Below are 263 nucleotides of genomic sequence, written 5' to 3'. Positions count from 1 at the left end.
TATATTACAATATATCATAATTATATATATTTTTCTTATTATTTATATATAAAATTGAAATGTGTTTAAGCAATTTTGCGCAAATCCTGAATATTCTTTTATTTCATAATATGCTCTATTACATAGAGTTTGACGCAAGCTGTATCGATAACAAAAAATGCGTAAAAAACATTAAACTGGAAGAAATAGTTGAAGTCATTTTGCAAATAACTAAATAAACTTTAGAGATATTAAATAAAATAGATAGGCGAATTAACGCATGT

This window comes from Odontomachus brunneus, unplaced genomic scaffold, assembly GCF_010583005.1.
Source record: "Odontomachus brunneus isolate Ranch 3 - 2012 unplaced genomic scaffold, Obru_v1 Obru_scaffold_284, whole genome shotgun sequence".
NCBI lineage: Eukaryota > Metazoa > Arthropoda > Insecta > Hymenoptera > Formicidae > Odontomachus > Odontomachus brunneus.
This window is presented reverse-complemented; position numbering follows the sequence as displayed.